Source organism: Muntiacus reevesi, chromosome 2 (assembly GCF_963930625.1).
Source record: "Muntiacus reevesi chromosome 2, mMunRee1.1, whole genome shotgun sequence".
Classification (NCBI taxonomy): Eukaryota; Metazoa; Chordata; class Mammalia; order Artiodactyla; family Cervidae; genus Muntiacus; species Muntiacus reevesi.
The window spans coordinates 225,488,891-225,510,306 of record NC_089250.1 but is presented as its reverse complement, the minus strand read 5'-3'; positions in this window follow the sequence as shown (position 1 = coordinate 225,510,306).

Below are 21,416 nucleotides of genomic sequence, written 5' to 3'. Positions count from 1 at the left end.
TTCTACAGAATGCCCAACCAGTATCCCTCAAAATTCAAAATTGTCAAGGTCACCAGAAACAGGGGGAGATTGAGAAACTGTCCCAGCCGAGAGAAGTCTAAAGAGATGTAATGTTTGTCATGTGGACTCCTGGATGGGATCCTGGAGCACAAAGAGGGCATTCCATGAAAATGAAGAAAACCTGAATAAAACATGGACTTTAGTTAATTATAATGTAATAATAACATATGAATAGTGCTTCATTAATTGTAGTAAATATGTTATGCTAATGTCCAATGTTAACAATAGGGTACACTGGGTATGGGGTATATAGGAACTCTGTACTGTCTTTGTAGTTTTTCTGTGAATCTAAAACTGTTCCAAAAGTAGGCTATTAAAAACTGTTAGATGGGGCTGGCTGGAAAGATGGATGGATGGGAAAGTAGATGGATAAGTGGATGAAAGGAGGGAAGAGAGGCAGAAAGGAAGGTGATAAAGCAAGAATCACAGAATGCTGACAACTGCAGACTCTCAGGAACACGTTGGTATTCATTGGGTAACTTTTCTGTAGGCTTATCAGGTGGCTCAGTGGTAAAGAATCTACCAAGAAGGGGACGTGAGTTCAGTCTCTGGGTTGAGAAAATCTCCTGAAGCAGGAAATGGCAACCCACTCCAGTGTTCTTGCCTGGGAAATCCCATGGACAGAGGAGCCTGGTGGGCTCCAGTCCATGGAATCACAAGAGTCGAACACAACTTAATGACTATAAACAACAACAACTTTTCTGCATGTTTGTAATTTTTTTAAATTTTACTTTTGGCCGTGCTGGGTCTTCACTGCTGCGTGGGCTTTCTGTAGATGTGGCAAGTAGGAGCTACTCTTCATTGCAGTGTGCTGATTCTCATTGTTGTGGCTTCTCTCGTCACAGGCCACGGGGCTCTAGGGTGCTCAGGCTTCAGTAGTTGAGACTCTGAGCTCTAGAGCACAGGCTCCATAGTTATAGTACACCATCTTAGTTGCTCTGCGGCATGTAGAACCTTCCCGGATCAGGGATCGAACTCATGTCTCCTGCATTGGCAGGTGGATTATTAACCACTGGACTACCAGGGAAGCCCGGTGTATTTGTGATTTTTTTTATAATATGGTTTTGAGAGAATAAAAAGGATCAGAGGCTAAGGGATGAATGCCAGCCTTCCTTCTCAGTTCCTGGGCACTACTCTGCTAGTGGTGGGGTGAGCTTCCCTGGAGTTGAGCAGCCTGGTCCCCCTTTACTTCCAAAGCAGAAGTAAATTTCCAACAGGGCAGGCATTGAAGGCTAGGGATGGCAGGGCCAACTGGGCACAAAATGATGGAGGCGAGGGCCCTAGTTCATCCCCGTTTTCTCCTCACCACGCACAGAGTCAGGGCGCTCAGATGGGGTCCTGGGATATTTGCAAGCATGAGCTATGAACCAAGCCCCTCCTTCTCCACCCAAGGGGGGACTCACACCCTGGGACTAAAGAAACTGTCGGCACTTTGGAAAAACAGGGCAAGGAGGACAGTGCATCTGGTGACAGGCAGACGATGCTAAGGGAAGGATCTAGAACTGGGCATGTTGCTGCTCCCAGGAGGCCCCGCCCCCGCCTGATTGAGGATGGGAGGCACAAACAACCCAAATGCTTCCAATCTGGTCCTTGAGGAGAAAGGATATTTGTGGTCACGGAGAAATTTGCCACCCAGCGCTGGCGCTTTGGTGTCGTGTTTCTGCAGTTGCAAGTTATTCATCCGAAGTTGATCTGTGCTCTAGGAAACAACGAGAAAAAACATCCATACTATAAAATGAGATTTGAAGTGATCTTCCATCCCAGGCTTGATATTTGGGGTCCTGAAAAGAAAAGCCAATCGAAAGAAAAGAAGAAACTCTGCTAAATTGAAGAAGCCCTGTCACCTTGCCCTTTAAAGGCATTTCTCTTGGTTTGACGTTAGGCACTGGGCCTCTTTCACTGGAGTGAAGTTGGTCTCCCTGCTATGGCTCAGGAGGTCTGTGTTCTGCCTACGGTGGACACTCTGGCACCTTCTCAAACTGCCAGCAGTGGTGGACCCCCATTCTGATGTTCATAAACATACCATGGACCCTCTATAAGATGGCAGAACTCCCAAGACTTGTCTTCCCCACCTTCCTGCCTCCCCTGTGAGGAGAGATGCTTTTTCAGTCCGCCTTCCGGGCTGTCCCTAAATTATCTTGCCAATCCCACCGTGGCAGCCTGCTCACTGGAAGTGCAAAGCATGGGCATCTGGTCGAGCTCCCCTGCCCAAGTCCGCAGAATGGATGGCTGGCCCGCCGTCCCCAACCTGGGGGATGCAACCTCGAGGAGCTAACCATCCCCAGTCCCGAGGCACTGGGTCACACCACCTCCCAACTTGCTTCCTCTTGGGGCGGGGGGTGGGGGGTGGTCAGATTGGGGTCTGGTCCCAGACCTGCTGTGTGATTGGTAAGGTTGCTTGAGTCGTGCTAAGCTTCAGGAGCCTCACGAACAAAACGGCAACATGATAACAGCCAGCCCTGGGATCCTGTGGGGAAGGGTAAGCGGACCAGAGTGATGGCCCAGCTGTGATTACTGGGCAGACTCAGCTCTGGAGGGTCTAACCTGTCTCCCCAGAGCCTGCGCCTAACCTGCATGCAGCTACGAGGTGAAAGAGCTGAGAGTCTGGGTCCTCAGAGTCTTCCAGGAGTGCTGATAGAGGGGTGGCTGAAGGCCGAACCACCTGCCATTAGGATGACCTGTTTGACTTGTAAATGCCTTGGTTAGCCCACCCCTTCTCCATCCTTTCCACACTTGGGGAGCACTGCTTGTCCTGATTAGGCCCTTCTCAAGACTGCCCCATTCCAGCCTGTCAACTGACGGGACATTCACAAAGTGACGTTGATAGTCATCCATCTCAATAAACTCACTTCAATTTGCTCACAAGGCCACAGGCCAGAGGACAGGTCAGTGTCACTCCTCGCCTTTCCCCAGAATGTCAAGTGCAGCTGCATGTCTTTGTTAACAGGCATTACAGTATGGTCAGCTTTTCTTATTGTTTCTTTTGATGATGGACTTTCTGGGAAAAGGAGGGAGATTTTGGCTGTCTAGGGAAGGGAATGAGCTGGCCTCAATGGGTGGCCCAGCTCCCCAGAGCACTGCTTTGCACTGATACCTGGATTGAGGGCTAATAACCAACTGGCAAGGGTGAAGAAGTTCATTGTGGGCATGGGGTCATTTCAGGAAGTGTCCGTGAGTGTAGAAAGAGTATGCTCCCCAGACATTGACCAGCTCCAAGTGCCCTTAGAAAGCACTCTGCTTGTCTGGGATGACATCTGTCCACCTACCTCCCCCACTGCTGAGCTCTGCCTGGGGGAGCCTGGGCCCTGCAGACAGAGCCAAAGGTTTGGGACATCAGAGGCCAGAGGCAGCTATTGGTTGGGATTCCTGGAACTAATCTACTCGGACGCCACCTGTTTCCTCACCCATCCATTCACTCGTTCATTCAACAAACATTCATTTATTCAACAAACATCCATGCTATTTCCCCTGGGTCAGGCTTGGTTCTGAAATAACGGATGCCGAAATACCTCTGCACCTTCAAAGCCTAACCGGGGCAGTGCTTGGCACCTGGTAGGAATACACTTTTGAGAAATGGATGGATGGATGGGTGGGTGGTGGGTGGTGGGTGGATGACTGGATAGACAGATGGACAGACAGGATATATGGGTGGCTGGGGGGCTAGATGATTGGATGGATAGATGGATGAACACTCAGGTTGTATGGGTGGGTGGATGGGCTGGATGACCCTTGCCCTCCAGGAAGGTAACCTTTGCAGTGTTCTGTAAAATCCAGACCACTTCTGTCTTTCTCACTTTTTCTTTCTGGAAAGAAGTGCACAGACCACCCAGAGGCACAGGCACGGCCTCTCCTGTTCCCCATTGACTGGGCATCTGTCCTGTGTGTGCAGTTCAAGTCTAGGTCCGCAGGGTCAGGGTCACTCCCTCAGCTGCCTGGTGAGGCCAATGTCTGCTCTGGCCAGGCTCCGAGGGTCCATGCCTACAGGAATGGGAGAGGGAAAGATAGAAGGCCACGTGCAGTTGTGGGACAGGCTCTCACCGCTGGGATTTGGAGGGAGGAGGGACGTGGGGGCTGGAGGATCCAGGAACGGCTCCAGGGGGACAGAGCCAGGCAGGCAGTGAGCGGTGGGTTGGGGAACTCTGAGCTGTGAAGGAAGAGGGTGAAAGGGACCACCTTCAGTGAGGCCCGCAGCGAAGCCAGCCTCAGATTCAACGGCCCCGAGGCCCCCATCCTCCTCCTCTCCCCTCCCCCACCTAGCGCCACCCACCACCTAGGACCTCGCAGAGGTGCCAGGCTACATAGACTTGATCGTGACCATGTATGGGGCACCGAACCGGGAGTTCTACTTATATTATCTGGTCTGCTGCTCCTGAGGGAGAGGCACAGTGGGGGACACCCTCATTTTATGGATGAATGATGAAAGGCTGGTGAAAAGTTGGTCTGACCTCACCTGACTGGACTAGGGGATCAGTGTCCTGGACCGGGGAATGGGGGTAGGGGTGCTGCTGCTGCCAGTGGGGGAGACCCAGGATGCTGCCCAGCACCCTACACTGCACAGGACCCCCTGCCATGAAGGGTGACCCTCCCAGCTGTGAACAGTGCAGGCAGAGAGACCCCAGCCTAGCGGGTTTCAAGCCCCCAGAAACTAGCTAAACGCTGAAGCTTGCCAGAAATGGAATTGTCCATCTGAATCCCTAAAAGAAAAATCCCATCTTTTCCCCAATGCCAGCCCCAGGAAACACTCTCCAGTCTCACACATGTGAATCCTTGCAAAGCTGGAGTGAATGCTGGGGAGTGACTGTGATCCAGACAGGAAAGCAAGTTAATTCCCCAGAAAGAACCCCTATTTTATGACTATTTAGTATCTGCACACGATTGCAAATCCTTTCTTACTGCTACTCAGTGCTGGGGCAGCAATTTCCTTTTTTTTTTTTTTTTTTTCTCCTCCTTTTTCCCCTCCCTGCTGCCCTCAGATTGAAGCTGGGCGAACTCTGGCGTGGGTTGTAAGAACGTCTTTATAAAGGGTTGCACGAGATTTCTTACTATATCGGAGTTCCTGAGGATGATGTATCATGTTACTAATTCCCTTAATTGCATGTCTGGGCTAAAAACAGACTTTCTTAGTTTTCCTAAGAAGTTACATTCTTAATGACATTAAAACACTGTGGTAAATGAATCAAAATGTTAACTGATGCACTTAAATCATGAATCAGTATATAGAGTGTTTACCTAAACTTGTTTACCCTTCTTGGTCACTCATTTTGTAGGTTTTGCCAAAAACTGAGAGAGGAATAGTGGTGTCAGATTCAGTATCTGGAAATGACTCAAGAATTTTTGTTTTCTTTCGATTTTGGGCCCCGGACTGAGTGGATGCTGCAATCATGTAGTAATGAAAGAATTAGAGCAGAAGGTTGCAGGCTGACTCACTTCCCTGGATTTTTGCAGAGGATGCGGAGAGCAGCGGAGCTGTAAGGAGAGATGACGTTTTTCCCCCAAGGATGAAAAACTTAACCTTGCATTGTTTGGCTCTTTCCAATTCAATTTTTTTTTTAAAAAAAGCTAAAAGCAAAGATAGGGAGATGAGTGATTTATAGCAAGGGAGAAGAGTTAAGGAGCACCCACCAGATGCCACATGGCCTTCTAAACACACTGTGTCTTGGAGCTCACAGAACCCTCCCACAACCCCAGGAAGCAGGAAGCAGCATCCTTCTCGGACGAGGAGGCTGAGGTCCTCCGGAAAGCAGAGTGACTTCTCCAAGATGGCACAGCCAGCAGAGGGACAGAGGTTTGCATCCCCGCAGGCTGATGCCAACACCCCGACCTCGTTACGCTTCCTGCCTGAGAATCTAGCTCTGGGGGTTCAAAAAAGGAACAAGCTTTCTGGGAACAGAAATGGTCCATAACTGAGCCCCATCTGTACAAATCTCTCTCACTTGTAAATCCCTTTCCATGAGATACATTATCAGGTCAATTCCACGGTCTTTCTCCTCTCTGTGGGTTCAAAACACTGTTTCTGTCGGTCTGTCTCGTTTTCTGTCTTTCCCTTTCCCCACCCACCTCTCTCACTCTCAGTCACCTTTTATTAGTAGATAATTTATTTTTCAAGTAGATAACGCATTGTCAGAGTCATCAGATGGACGCTTCAGAGCTGTGCATCTGACTCTATGTGAATTTTATCTAAAAAAGGAAAATCCATAAACAAATACTGAACTCCAGTTAATGAGACATATGACAGAAATTTCAGGAGGAAGTGCACTGATGTGTGCAGTTTACTTTGAAATGCATTAAAAAATAATAAGAGGGGTTGGTGGTTATATGGATGGACGGATCGATGGATGGGTGGATGGAAAGCAAGGCAAGTCGGACATCACGTGAATTACAGAGCTGAGATGGTGGGCACGTGAACGTTCACTGTCCAGTTCTTCAGCCTTTCTACAGGTTTGTAAATTTTCATTTAAAATATTGAAAAAAATAGAGAATGCAGATACTTGCCAGAAATTCAAAAGGCACAAGTTAAAACTGAGTCCTTCTTTATTTTATCCTGACCTTCAGCCTCCCAGTTTCCCTGACAACAGTAACCCCCACCACCTGCGGTTCTGCATGTTCCTCTAAGGATTACCTATGCCTGTATCTGCTCTTTTCAATGATGATGGTAATGGTGATGGTGGTGACATAATAATTAATAAGGAATGATTATACCACTCTTTCTATATGCCAAGCACTGTCCTAAACGTTTAACATATATTGATTCATGAAATCTCTTCAACAGCCCTATGGCATAGATGCATTTTATAGGTAAGAAAGGTGAGACCTAGAGGGGTTAAATAACTTGCCCAACACGTCCCAGCTCATCAGGGGAGTAGATAGTGTATATACTCTTCTGTCACTCAGCCATGTGTCATAGGGTTCCACATGAAGAGTTGAGATCTGCCTCTTTATTTAAGTCTGTGTCGTTTTCCCTGGCATGGGACATCCCATCATTTATTCCAGTCATCCCTACAAACCAGCACTTAGTTTGTCTCTGAAATTTTGCTACTAAAAGTGCCACAATAAATAACTAAACCTGAGCATTCTCTAACTGTGGGACAAATTTCCCAAAGTGAAATTGCAGCGCCCAAGAGAAAACGCGTCTTTAATTTTGGCAGTTATCATCATATGTCTTTCTGAAGGGCTTGTACTGAATCCTGTAGCAGTCAGCAGTGAGAGCACACACTGGGTCCCCGCACCCACCCCAGGACACAGATCCACCTCTGTGCATCCCACCCACGGCAGGTGAATGGCGCCCCCTGGGTGTGTGCTGGGTACAGCACGCGTGGTCACACCTAGAAGCCCCGAAATACTGATAAAGAAGCGTGATTGTGGTTGGAACTCGTATTTCCTTTGATGTACATGGAATAGAGCATCATTTTATAGACTTAAATTCACTTCTACCTCATTTCCTTTGAATAGATCTTACCCCCTGCCCCCAAATTGTTGGACTTGAGGTTGACACAAGGCTTATTCCTCCCTCTCAATGTTCTCATTGGAGGTAGACTGGAAAATAGCCTTCACTGAAAAAAAAGTCATTTATTACTGCCCTGAAGGAAGGAAAGAAAACCATAAAAGGAGGGAGGGAGACATGACGGAGAAAGAAGCAGCAAGTTGAGTGGTGGAAGCCGGCCGAAACTCGGGCCAGGTCACTCACTCGAATCTCATTACGGTCAAACCCTGTCGTAACATTTTCCAAAAGACCGAGAAAATAAAAATGCTGGAAGTAGGGGGAGGGAAATACAGGGGGGAGTATATACTTCAGCGTGTGTGTGTGTGTGTGTGTATACACATACTCTGTGTGCAATCTAGACTCAGACTCACAAAACCCCAGGGAAGAAAAGAATGAGGAAGGAAATAGAATGCAAACTTCACGTACCAAAGGCAACCTATAGGAGCCATTGCCAGCGGGGGGTGTCTCATCAGAACTGTGAGGGTCACTGCGGAGGGGCTGTTGGTACCTAGAACATCCAGTGAGCGCGCCTGTCTGTTCTCAGAGAGGAATTGTGGTTCCCTGTGCCCTCTGAGTGGTATGCTGGCGTTTATGAGAAGAGCACCGCCTAACTATCTTCTTCTGATCTAACGCATGTGGAACGTAGCTCAGAAGGGAGCACCATGTGTTTTCTTGGAAAACTTGTCTGTGATCCTCCGCGGCTTGCAAGCTTGTGGTTCCTGGGAAGCTCCTGAACCCACCTCATCAGGGAGAGATGTTCCCCAGGACTGGGAGAAGAAAGGCCAGCCTCAGGTTTTTGAATTTTTTTTTTTTTTTGGTTGTTTTTCTTTTTTTTTTTAAATTGTGATGAAATTGCAAACTTCCATCTGAGACGAAAATTAAATGAAGGGAAGTCGGCCGTCGTGGGTGGTCTTCCTCAGGCGTTGGGAGGGAGGAGTCGGCCGGAGCTGGAAGAGCGCGTTAGCAACGTTTCCAATAGGGTAATGACAGCAGGAATGATGGCTGTCCCACTCGGGAAGGGAACTCTCAAAGGCCTCCGCAGGACAAAAATAAACAAGCGTGCAAGGCTGGCTGAGGGGGCCTGGGTCCCTTCTGAACTTGAAAAACTTCAAAGGGAATCCAGTTATCAGGCTGTCCAGGCTCCAGGCTCCATTGCGTCCTGCCCAGAGCTTTTATCAGCCTTGGCCAAGCTCAGAGGACGCCGGCTAGCACAGCAGCTGCAGGAAAGCATGCTGGACCGAGGAGTCCGGGGAAGGGTGTGCTCAGGCCACCGCAGATGAGCCTGAGCAGGGAAGCTCGGCATCTCCCGCGCTTTGGTCCCCACGGTGCTGGCCACGCAAGGCAGCTCATTCTGAGCCTCAAGTCCACCGAAGCTGGCAGGAATCCACACCCGCCTGGGCGCACAATGGACACCTCTGAACCCCAGTGCTCCGTCCACAGATGGAGGGTGTGCTGAGGATGAAAGCATACAACATTCAGCCAGTAAATACATTTCAAGTTTCTGCCCTATTCTAGGTGTGGTTCTGGCCCTGGGGAATAGATTGGTGATGAAATCAGATTTTAAAAGATTCTTGAAGACATTCAATTAATAAAAACTTCTAAAGAAATAAAATTAAAACCATTGTGGTTTGGAGATGTTTAGTGCCAGGACTATGGTCATGGATACACAAACCTATATGAGTGATAAAGTTTCACAGAAACACACACACTCAGTAAACTGGAGAAATCAGAGTCAAATGGGTGGACTGTGTCAACATGAATGCCCTGGTTATAACATTGCAGAAGAGTTCTGCAAAACGTGACCACTGGGAAAGACCGGACAAAGGGTATTGGATCTCCCGGGACTATGTTTCTGTCTCACGGTGATCTTAATGCGACTTTTATTTAAAGCAAAGCAAAGCCCTGACCTTCTGGAGCTCATGTTCTGGTGGGAACTTCCCGCTGGCCTCTGAGATGTATACGCAGAGGGTATACGCAGAGCCCCAGGCTCCTGTTAGGCGTGAACAGCCATTATCAGGGACACAGAATCCATCAGGGGCCTGCCTGGCTGGAAATAAATGACCCCTCACAATGGGTTATAAACTAAAGAAGTTTTAACAAAGGCAGCGTTCGCAAGTGTGGACAAGCCCTGTGGGACTGGACAAGGGCGGGCAGCAGTGGGAGATGCAGGGAGAGAGAGTGCAGAGGTGACAGGAGCCAAGGTGGGGTGTCCACAGGGATAGGACCCCAGTAGGAGCTGCGGTCTCAGAGAGGAGGATGCAGTGAGCCAGGTGCCCCAGCAGGAAGGGGCAAGAACACTCAGTCTCCTTCCCCACACTCTCTCTTCATCCACTGAGCTCCCCGTGGAAGCAGAGGGCAGGGCTGGGATGGTGGCGTCCAAGCAGGGCAGCCCTCTGGCCAGGGAGGGGGCGGAGAAGGCAGACGTGAGTTTAGAGGGGTGGGCAGGAGGCAGAAGAGGAATCATTCACCGGGGTAAACTCAGGAAAAGCTGACTGGGATGAGGGTGTGCCTTCTTTGCTACTCGCCCATCCCCTTCTGCGGCACCTCGGCAGCAAGCTCGCTGCACTGACGGAGGCAGGGCTTTGGGGAGCTCCCAGCCAGGATGGGGGTTTCCAGGTACCAGTCGGAAGGGGGTTGCCTGCAGCCGAGGCCCCATGACATCAGGGGCAGGGGACAGAAGGACTCAAGGCAGTGATGGGGGGGTGGGTACCAGGGACCCACTCCCCATTTCCCGGAGAGTCATAAGCCCCTGGGCAGCCTGGAAAAACCTGGGTACCCAGGGCAGTGGAGGTCAGGGTACATTCAGTCAGTTCTGAGAGGGACAACATTTCACAGAATAATATAGAAAGTTGGATGCTGCGTGCGTTTCCCTAGGCTGCCATAGAGGATTGTCACAAACCAGGTAGATCAAAACAATAGAAATTTATTCACTCTCCGTTCTGAAGGCCGAAAGTCTGAGACCTAGGCGTCAACAGAGCTGCCTCCCTCCAAAGGCTCTAGGGGTGGGTCCTGCCTGCCTCTTCCAGCTCCTTGTGGCCAAGTGTCCTTTGGCTCATGGCCGCCTCCCTCCAGCCTCCGCCTTCATCTTCACATCACTTCTCCACATCTCTCTCTTCTGTCTCTTATAAGGATATCCGTCCTTGGGCTGAAGGCCCACACAGGCCCGGTTCAGGATGAGCTCAGTGGGAGACCCTTAGCCTAATTGCATGTAGAGAGAGAAGAGTCAAGATGGTGGAATAGAAGGACACGGAGCCCAGCTCCTGCCTCAGATACAGACAAAAATACATCCCCACGTGGAACAGTTCCCAGAGAACACCTCACTGGACGCTGGCAGAGGATACCAGACACCCCAAGGTGCAAGAAAGAGCTCCACGTAACCAACTAGGATGAAACCAAAAAGAGAAAAAAGGAATTGGAACAGGACCTGCACCCCCAGTAGGAAGCTGGAAAGGAGGAAAGGTCCCCCTACCGTGGGAAGCCCCTTCTCAGGCGGGGACTTTAGCGGGGACAGAGGGGGAGCCTCAGAGGCTCAGAGGAGAGCACGGTGGCCGGTTGGTGGCAGCCAGAACAGAGAGAGAGCCTCACGGAGGTTCCACACCACCTCCTGTGGTCCCCAGCCAGACGCTTGCGGCTGCTGGTACCTGCGGGGCTGGGGGCTGAAACTCGGGCTTCAGAGGACTGACCTGTGGAGAGGACTGGGGTTAGAGACAGCCTGAAAAGGGCCGGACTGTGATGCTGAAACCACACAACTCAGACCAGAACTGGAACCCAGGGGCTGGGACTCGAAACCACTGTCTTCACTGAGAGCGCACGCTCAAGTTCTTTAGTCTCATCACCGAAGGAATTCCGTGAACGGCAGTGATAGGTAAGAGGTAGATTTATTGGGATGCACACTCCACAGAGTGTGGTCCATCTCAAATGACATGAGAGCAGCCTCAAAACATGGGGTGAATGGTTTTTATGGGCTGGGTGATTTCATAGGCTAACGAGTGGGAGGATTATTCCAACTATTTCGGGGAAGGGGAGGGGATTTCCAGGAATCAGGGCACCGCCCACATTTTGGCCCTTCGTGGCCTCAGAGCTGTGCTGGCGCTGTGGGTGTGTATTAGCTGGCGTGTTGCAGCGAACAGGTCCTAGGCTCAGGGTCCCCTGGAAGGCGAATCTTCCACCATCTTGGGCCTAGTAGGTTCCAGCCCATTTTTGTCATGTCCTCAACGGCTCTTTCTTTTAAAACCTGTGCCCTGTCCCCTCCTTCCTGAGCCAGTACCAGCCTCCCCCGGGGGTGCTTGCAGAGGATGCCTGGGCACCACAGAAGCGCAGCGCCCTTGCTAGAGGGTGTACAAATGGAGAGGCAGGGTACCATAGCAGCCTCTTTCTCATGGCACCTCTCGAGCTCCGGGAGATGACCGAGGGGACTCCCATGGCAGAGACCATCTGGCCTCAGAGACTCTGGGCTCTGTAGGCGCCTGCACTCAGAGGCGGAGCCGGGGTCCCTGCTGCTTCCCACGGTCAGTCCAGGTGCGCGACAGCTGTGGTCCTGGTCCCATTCAGTGGGTAAGGTCTGTGCTGGTGACCCTATGAACACAGCGCCAGGGGGCTGCCTTCCCCGCTGCACAGCTCCAGGGAAGGAATTCTCCATGGCTACTCCCCCAACAGGACCACTCCCATCTCACCTACCGCACAGCACAGCTCAGAAGTGGGTCTGGGGGCTTCTACTCCAACAGTGAGGGAGCAGACCCTGTCCTGACAGGGCAGTGACAACCACAGAGCAAAGAGGAGGCCGCACTCACTACCTGGTGTAGCTCTGGTCACGACACCAGTCACACCCCCACCAAGGGGACAAAGGCCAGCACACGCGGAGGAAAGAGACGGCAGCATCAAACAGCCCTCACACCGAAAATATTAAACCCACACGGGCTACACAAGCATGCTCCCACAGAAAAATAGCCCTCCAAGACCACAGTAGTTAATTGTTTCTCCTAAACTCATAGATCAAACCAGTCAGTCCTAAAGGAAATCGACCCTGAATACTCACTGGAAGGACTGATGATGAAGCTGAAGCTTCAATACTGTGGTCACCTGATGTGAAGAGCTAACTTGTTGGAAAAGACTCTGATGCTGGGAAAGATTGAGGGTAGGAGGAGAAGGGGGTGACAGACGATGGGGTGGTTGGATGGCATCACTGACTCAATGGAGATGAGTTTAAGCAAACTCTGGGAGATGGAGAAGGACAGGGAAGCCTGGTGTGCTACAGTCCATGGAGTTAGAGAGAGTCAGACATGACTTAGCAACTGAACAACAAAATCATAGAGCAAGAGAAATTTAAGTAAAATGAAGAAGCAGAGGCACCCGTTCCTAATGAAAAGATGGAGAGAACTCCCCTGAAAGAAGCAACAATGAAACAGACCTCCTTAGTCTGATAGAGACCAAGTTCAGAAAGGAGAAAATGAAAAAAGTGGAGGAATTAAGAAGGGCTATTGATAGAAATGCAGATGACTGTGAAAAGGAACTAGACACTATAAAGAGGACTAAGAAAAATTAGACAACTCATTTGCTGAGATGAAAGCTGAGCTGAGGGCAATGAATAGCAGGATGAATAGTGCAGAAGAAGGAATAAGTGACCTGGAAGATAGAATAATGGAAATTACCCAATCAGGACAGCAGGCAGAAACTCAAATGAAAAAAATAAAAGCAGTATAAGAGACCTATGGGAGAACATAAAGCATGCGAACCTACATAGAACAGGGATTCCAGGGGAAGAGGTGATAAAGGGGGACTGAAAATATCTTTGAAGAAATTATTGCTGAAAACTTCCCAAACCTAAAGAAGGAAACATATCCAGATATAGGAAGCACAGAGGCTCCCAAACAAGTTGAACCTAAACAGACCTACACCAAGACATATTATAATTAAAATGGTAGAAGTTACAGATAAGGAGAGGATTCTAAAGGCAACAAGAGAAAAACAAAGATTTAATTACAAGGGAACCCCCATAAGGCTGTCAGCTAATTCCTCTACAGAAGCACTGCAGGTCAGAGGGAGTGGTGAGATATATTCAAAGTCCTGAAAGGGAAAATCTGAGGACACTCAACCCAGCAAGATAATCGTTCGGAATATAAGGACAGATAAAGAATTTCTCAGGCCAGCAAAAAAAAAAAAAAAAAAAAAAAAAATGATAGAATATACAACACTAAACTATCCTAAAGGAAATACTGAAAAGTCTTCTCTAAATAGAAAAGAAGCAAGAGGCTATAAGAAAGAGAAAAATCATAGTTGGAAAGTAGATCACTTAAGCCAGTACACAGATTAAAAAATAAAATAAATTTTCTGTAAAAGTGATGATAACCACAATGAACAGCAAAAGACTGAACATGAAGAAAGAAGACATCAAAATCATAAAATGTGTGGAGGAGTGTAAGAAAATGTAGAATATTTTTCCCCCAGAAAGTGTTTGCGCCTATATGACTGCCAGTCTGAAGTAAGCAGACATACGAAGGTGGTAACATACGTTTACAAAGACTCTTTCTCCAAAAAAGGTCACATTCACAGCATCTAAGTGTTAGGATGTGAACAGATCCTATCGTTCAGCCCCCACAGATGATTACAGGTAGTGGGGAGCCTGAGAGAGGAGAAGAAGGAGGGGATATCTGGGGTCCGAGGCAAGGAGAAGGGTGGGGGCGCTGGAAGGCCCCGTTGGCGCACAGCCACCTGTCCTCCCCAGATCGCCATGGCGATGATTGTAATCAGGGCTCAGATGAAGCTCCCGGGGCCCTGCCGGGTCCAGCCCTGCCCTGGCCTCTAGTTTCCGGGCTGCGGTGTTGCCGCCTGCCGGGTTTCACGCTGTGGCTGGTTTTAATTCTTGGCCTTGTGTTTATTCGTTTGGATTGATTACCGTGTGTTATATAACCTGAGTGGCTACAGCAGCAAGCTGTGTTTTACAACGTCCAGAAAGCCTGCAATGGCCCCGGGCACCCGAGTCAGCAGCCTGGCCTGTGGGAGGAAAGATGCTCCCAGGCGGGGCCCGCTGATGATTGGGGGGCCTTGTTCAACAGTGACGAATTTCACGAGGGTGTCAGGCCGGCATTAAACCCACTCAGACCCTCTGACAGGGCCCAAGGGACAGCATGACGGGACCCTCACTTTGGTGCTGACGGGTTACGGCCGAGCTTTCAACCCAGCCTGCTCAGGAGAATCACCAGGGGCGACTCCAAAACGACAAACAGACAAACCTGTATCCAGGCCCAGAGTGTCCCGGTGGCCCAGACATCAGCATGTTTGTTTGTTTGTTTTAATATTTATTACTTTACTTGACTGCACCGGATCTTAGTTGCAGCTTGTGAGCTCTTCAATGCGATTTTTTTTTTTTCCAGTTGTGGCATGCAGGATCTTTAAGCTGTGGCATGTGAAATCTTTAGTTGTGGCGTACGAAATCTTTGTTGAAGTGTGCGTGATCTAGTTCTCTGACCAGGGATCAAACCCTGGGCCCCCCACGCTGGGAGCACAGAATCTTAGCCACTGAACCACCAGGAAAGTCCCTTCATCAGCGTGTTTAACATTCCCCCATCCCTAGTCTTTTCCTTAAAATGGGAGGCATTCTCTCCCCCAGAGGCCCACTGCTCCTTGGCAGGCAGTCAGCTGAGTGGCATGTCGAGGGCTTGGCCTCCATCTTCTGCGCCTGCCTGAGCTCAGCCCACACACCCCCAAACCACCTGTAAAGTGAAGACATCAGCTTGGAGCTGACAGGGCAGATGGGCGGATGGAGGCCGCCCAGCTCCTGGCAGGCCTGTCAGGGTTAACTGTCCTACCATTCCACTTAACCAGGTCCCCTGTGCCTGCACAAGTGGACCCCAGTTCTTGTGACTGAATCGGCCCGGGCACAAGGGTGAATGAACGCAGGCACACGGCACCCCTGAGCCCTTTTCTGGCTCCCTTATTTGGGCTCCCTGCAAACAGCAAGGATCGGCCCAAGCCTTCACCTCAATTAAACAGCCCCTCTTCCGCCCCCACGCCAGTACACACGCTCCTGCAGCCCCGGCCCACACATGTGTTTATTGTCTGTGCTGTTCACACTTCTCCTTTTATGGTTCCTCCAATCCCAGTCCTAAAGCTGGTCTGATTTTGTTCAGAGCCCGACGCACAGCAATGAAGCCCACACCGGGCTTCCTGCCGCAGGTCAGTGGTGGCGTGGAGGGGCCGTGCATCCCTGGGTGCCCATGAGGGTACTTCTGGGTGCCCAGCGTGCTGGGACCCTCGAGAAGGCACAGAAAAGTCAGAGAGCCAGCAGTGGCATGCAGGGGAAGGAGGCAGGGCGTGTGGCCCTGCTGAGCTCAGGTGCCTCACCTGTAAACTGGCTCGAGGAGCCTGCCTCACTCTGAGGGGCCACTGGAGGGTGAAATGAACTCCTAACGTGTCAGTTACGTGTTTCTGAGCGGGTCGGCTGCATGTAGCCCCCAGGGCCACTGTCCTCACTGTCTCCCTCCCCTCCTCCATGCACAGGCTGAGGGCTCCTGGGCAGATGTGCTTCCCTCTCTGAGTGTCAGTGTTTTCATCTGTAAGGATGGACGTGAGGTTGTGTCCTGATCAGTGCCAGGCATTTAGTAAATGGTTGCTCAGGAAATAGGTTTCCCCTTCCCTGAATGTGCTGATGGTCTGCGGAGGACCAGCATCCAGGGACGACCTCGTAAGTCAGGCTGGGTCAGGAGAGGCTTAGAGGGGGTTTCAGACGCCATTTCTGGCATCTCTGGGAAATCACACCCTAGCTACGGTCAGTGGATCCTCAACCCCCTTTCCACCTATGCTCCCAAAACCAAGGTTGATTATTATGATTCCAGTATGTTGCTTATACTTTTGAAAAGTCTGAATTCCCCACAAATGTGAGAGTTGGACCATAATGAAGGCTGAGCACTGAAGAACTGATGCTTTTGAATGGTGGTATTGGAGAAGACTCTTGAGAGTCCCTTGGACTGCAAGGAGATCAAACCAGTCAATCCAAAAGGAAATCAACCCTGAATATTCATTGGAAGAACTGATGCTGAAGCTCAAATACTGTGGCCACCTGTTGTGAAGAGCTAACTTGTTGGAAAAGACCCTGATGTTGGGAAAGATTGAAGGCAGGAGGAGAAGGGGTAACAGAGGATGAGGTGGTTGGATGGCATCATTGACACAATGGACATGAGTTTGAGCAAACTCCAGGAGATGGTGAAAGACAGGAAAGCCTGGCATGCTACAATCCATGGGTTTGCAAAGAGTCGGACGTGACTGAGCAACTGATAAACAATTCATCAACTAACACGTCTGTAGTGGGATAATTAGAAGCCACAGATACACGAAAAGAAGGAAACCCGAAACCACCCAGCAGCCAGAGATAACCAGTTCATGTCTTGGTGATACCCATCTGTATTTTCTTTTTTAAAATGCAGACGCAGGATCACCTTTTCCCCCCACAATCACATTTTATTAAACACCCTCCAGTCTGGCTTCTCACCGTCCCCAACCACTGAGCCACCCTCGCCAAGGCCATCAGTAACCTCCATGTGATCCATTTCTGTGGTCACGTGACTGATTCCTCCGGCCCCTATTTCAAATCTGTCCACTCTTCTAAGTAGCACTGCAGTAAACATCCTTACTGCTAAAACTGGTCACGCATCTCATTTATACAGACACAAATTTTTACATTAGCCCCTCCCCAAATGTGCAGCACCCTAAAGAGACGGCAGTGGCAGAGGTTACATCTACCCTCCCCCACCTAGGGGAGCTGTACCTTGGGGAAGCCGCACTCAGGACTTGGGTGGAACCCCCGGCCCCCCTAAAACTAAAGAGTGGGGTCAGCAGAGCACAGCAGGAAGCCCACCCCCAGAGATGGGAATGCTCCTGCCCCTGGAAATTGAGTGAGCTCAGCCTGAAGAGACCAGGAAAGTGGCCCCAGCCACACATGGGGACCGAGCCCTTGAAACATGTCTGGTCGGAGCTGAGACACCCTGTGAGTTACCCGCCATATTCTGAATAATTCATAACAGAAAGCATTAAATATCTTGATAATTTTATGTTAATTGCAGGACTATGTATTTTGAATACAGTGGTTAAAATATTTGAAAAATCAATTCCACCTGTTCCCTCTTGCATCTTTTTGAATATGGTTGCTAGGACATTTTAAATTACATATGTGGCTTGAATTCCGTGTCTGTTGGACGCTGGCCTAAATATCTCCCTTTTCACATATACAACATATGTGTCTCCCCCAAGGAGCTCTGGCTTGCCCGCTTTGCTTCATTTGCTCTCACAGCCCTGGAAGGTGAAAATTCCTCCTCCTCATCTCACAGATAAAAAGTACCTCCCGGTGAGACGGGAGACTAGCCCGAGATCATGGCGTGGGGGGCAGGGGTGAACGTGATCCAGAAGCAGACCTCTGGCCACAGTCAGGGCATGTCCCGTCCTCCCCAGGGAGTCCGCCTGCGTCTCCAAACCAGGATCTGCCGAGGCCCGCCATGGCCCCCCCTGGAGTCCCTGCAGGAGGGGTCTGGACCCCCAGGGCAGTCCTGCTCTGATTCTCACACCTTAGGGAGCCGCCAGACAGCTGGGGGAAGAGAGCAGGGCTGCTCCCCTGCTCAAACCCCTCCCCTCCACCCCGCCCTCCCCTCGCTGCCCCAGGAGGGCAGGCTGGGGGAGGCCAGGCAGCTGCCCTTGCCCCACCGGGTCCTGTCCCCATCAGGGTGACTGTTGACAGGACCGCGTCCCAGCGGATGATGGATGCTTGTCATCTCCCACAAGTCCTCAGACCTCAGAGCCAGAGGTGGCCCTGATGGCCTTTTCTCAGTAAATTACTGCATTTATTTAGCCCTCAAAGGACTGTGTACAGAGCCCACTGGGCTGCAGAGGTGGCCACGTCCACACCCTCCTGGACAGCCATCCATGCAGGACAGGCTGCCCCCTCCACCGGAGGCAACCTAAAAACAATCTGGTTCAAATCTCCACTTTTTCAAAAAAAAAATCCCCACCTTTTGTCATTTCTTCAAAGTTTCAGAAGCACCTTTTCTGTCTTAGTTATGGTCCTGACAGTACATTTTACATGACTTGTAGCTACTTAGGATAGTGAAGAGCACCAGCTTAGGGGGTCCTCAAAGTCAGGATGCCTCTTATGGCCCCTGTCCCCCACTTTCTGGATGTGAGCTAACAGCCACTTTTAACAGAGTGCCACTGTGAGCTGGGCATTGGGCTTGCAATAGCCCTTCAACTAGGATTCAGATGCCTTGTTCTCTAAATAGGGAAACTGAGTCAGGAGAAGTGGCACGATGCCAGGAGATGGGGGAGGGGGCCGCTGCCTAACAAGGGTCTTCCATAGAGAGCTGCCCGCGAAACAACGTGGGGGACACCCCAGCCCCCCATGGTCCACCCTGGGATTGTTATACAGACCAAGAAGGCAGGCTGGCGCCTCTGGAAAGATACTGTTAATACAAGGCTGAGCTGTGTTCCCCGGGTAGTTCAGTGGTGAAAGAATTTGCCTGCCAGAGACGCGGGTTGGATCCTGATGGGGGGATCCCACACACTCTGGAGTAACCGCCCTGGAGCACTGAGCCTGTGTTCTAGACCCCTTGCTCCTCAACAAGAGAAGCCACTGCAATGAGAAACCTGCACACCGCAACCAGAGGGGAGCCCGCACTCGCCGCAACTAGAGAAAAGCCTGCAAGCAGCAGCGAAGACCCAGCACTGCCAAAATAAATAAATTAAATTATGTGCATATAAAATAAGGCTGAACTAGATAAACTGGCAAATCGTTGGGGGAAAAATGGAAACAGTGGCAGATTTTATTTTCTTGGGCTCCAAAATCACTGCGGACAATGACTACAGCCATGAAATTAAAAGATGCTTGTTCCTTGGAAGACAAGCTGTGACAAACCTAGACAGTGAATTAAAAAGCAGACTGCACTTTGCCGACAAAGGTCCGTATAGTCAGAGCTGTGGATTTTCCAGTAGTCATGTACGGATGTGAGAGTTTTGACCATAAAGAAGGCTGAGCACCGAAGAATTGATGCTTTTGAACTGTGGTGATGGAGAAGACTCTTGAGAGTCCCTTGGACTGCAAGGAGATCAAACCAGTCAATCCTTAAGGAAATCAACCCTAGATATTCATTGGAAGGGCTGATGCTGAAGCTCCAATACTTTGTCCGCCTCATGTGAAGAACCAACTCATTGGAAAAGACCCTGACAATGGGAAAGATTAAGCGCAAGAGGAGAAGGGGCACCAGAGGGTGAGATGGTTTGGTAACATCACTGACTCAATGGACATGAGTTTGAGCAAACTCCGGGAGATAGTGACAGACAGGGAGGCCTGGTATACTGCAGTCCATGCGGTCGCAAAGAGTTGGACATGACTGAGCAACTGAACAACAACTACAAGAGAAACTGGAACACTCCTGCACTTCTGGTGGGCACACAAAATGGAGCAGCAGCGTGGAAAACTGTCTGGCAGCTCCTCAAATAGTTAAACATGGGGTCACCATAGGACCCAGCACTCTACTCCTGGGTGTGTACCTGAAGGACTGATTACAGGCACTCCAGATGTTCACAATAGGCAGCAGTATTCAGAACAGGCAAAAGCTAGAAACAACCCCAGTGTCCAGCCACAGACAAGTGGACAGACAGACATGGCCCGTCCATCCAGTGGACTGTTACTCAGCCATAAAATGGAAGACGGTGCTGATACAGGCTACATCGTGGATGACCCCTGAAAGGGTTATACTGAATGAAGGAAGCCAGACCCAGGAGCATCGTAATACATGCGCGATTCCATTTAAATGGAATGTCCTCAGAAGAGGCAAATATGTAGAGACAGAGAGGAGATGAGGGGTTACCACAGGGCTTTCTCCATTTGCCTCTACTGGGGATGTTCGGGGTCGAGGGGGTTGGGGGTGAAGATGGTGACCAGTGGGTCCGGGATTTCCTCTTGGGGTGATGAAGGTGTTCTAGAATTAGATAGAGGCCGTGAGTTTGTAACATCACAAATGTACCGAATGCCATGGATGTGTACACTTTAAAGGGTTCGTTTGATGGTATGTTAATTCCACCTCAGTATTAAAAACAATCAAAAATAAGCCTGGGCAAGGAGAGAAGCAGACAGCCAGGGCCGTGCAGCTGCAGGTTTTCTCTGTCGTGGAGCAGGGGCTCAGCAGCACCCACCAGACACTCGTGTTGTTCTGAGTTTCATGTTTCAGGCAAGGCTGAGTCCTCCTCTGATGCCCCAAGCCCCATCAGGCCAAAGAATACTGAGTGATGGGCAGGTTGGTCAGCCTTGGGGGCTGGGGAGGATGGGGAGGAGGCAGCGGGCAAGTCACCAGCAGCTCCACACGTCCACCCCCTAAGGATAGACTCCAGAAGCCCTCTGGGGACCATTTGCTTTTTAAAAGGGACAGGCATCTTATCAAAAGCTCCTTTCAACCCCAGATGAGAGTTTGCAAGCCTGCTTGCCCTTCCACCCCACCCCCACCCCCGCCCCCCGTGGAGCAAATCCCCCCAGGCGGCCAAGATGAAAACCAAACCAAGTTGGGGGTGGGGGTGTTGCAGCCTGAACTCCCCAGAACCTGAACTCCCCAGATATTCTCCCTTGGAGGGACTTGTGGCTAATCGAGCTCCCTCCCCCAGGAGACCAGGCTCAGGAGGGTATTTCAGAACCAAACTAGTGAAACCCTGGGCAACAACAAGGAAAGAAAGTTAAAGGTCTCGCTGGTCAGTGCTGTCCAAGGCCGTGAGCCGGCGTTTGCACACACCGCCGGGAGACGTGGGTGAACGAACGTGCAGCCTTCTTCCTATGGGGCGTCCGTTAGTTCACAGGGGCAGCTTGACACGTCCACACGCTTTGGTCCAGGACTCCTCTACTGGGAGA